This window comes from Charadrius vociferus, unplaced genomic scaffold (genome assembly GCF_000708025.1).
Source record: "Charadrius vociferus isolate BGI_N301 unplaced genomic scaffold, ASM70802v2 scaffold370, whole genome shotgun sequence".
In the NCBI taxonomy this organism is placed as follows: domain Eukaryota; kingdom Metazoa; phylum Chordata; class Aves; order Charadriiformes; family Charadriidae; genus Charadrius; species Charadrius vociferus.
Window position 1 is genome coordinate 3040793 of NW_009646744.1, and position 938 is coordinate 3041730.

Consider the following 938-nt stretch of genomic DNA (forward strand, 5'->3'; position numbering starts at 1 on the left):
CCAAAGTGCGAAGAGTGATGGGGAGAGCCATTTTATACGTTGGACCCCCCTTTGGGGCCTTGGGGGGGGCTAAGGGACCATTAAATGACAGTCCCCCTCAGCTAACCTCAGCGTGGGCACACACCTGGGCACCTCCAAGGGCACATCCCTAAGGAAGCTGTGCTTGGGCAAGGTGGTCCCAAGTCATGCATCAAACACCCCAAACCCCCCAAATAATCAAGCTCTAACTGTTGTGGGGAACACCTACAGGTTGCTGGAAGCAGGGCATCCGTGAAAATGCACAGGGAAGGTGTAGGAGCTGCTTTCTGCTCAGTGCTTGGAATTTTCCTTTCCCTGAGTCATAAATGCGTCAAGATGCCCAAATTTTGCCCGGCAGTAGCGGATCAGCTCTCCCTGGTGCGTTCACAGGGCAGGGGGACGGTGGTGATGGCCACCGGTGCAGAAACCCAAGCAGGCTGGTGTCCCTGGTCCCCAGGTTTTTCCGGCGAACTGAGTTTCAGGGGGGTTCAGGACTCCGACAACAACTGAAATTTGCAGGAGGGGTTTGGCTAAACGTGAGCCCTGCAGCCGCCGGTCTGATTTAGGACTAACAGTGCTACCTCCAGGAACAGGAGAAAATGAACACCGAAAATCCAGGCTAAAATAACAGCTGGGGGCTGGCAGATCCCCCCCCCCGGATGGAAGCTGGAGGGGCAAAATCAGGCGTTTTCCTGGTCCAGTGGACGCTCCCGTGGCTACAAGAAGTGATGAAATAACCGGGGAGACTCAGCTTCTCTCTGCTGAGCCCCCGAGTTGGGTGTAAAGCCACTGAGCAGCCCCCCAACCCCGGGACGGGGGATCCGCCGGCACGGTTCCCCCACCACCACCACTACCAGGGGCTCCGCGGGGCCGGGGCTGCCCTGCGTGGCCGCGGCACCCCCCCCCCGGGGCTTAAGGGG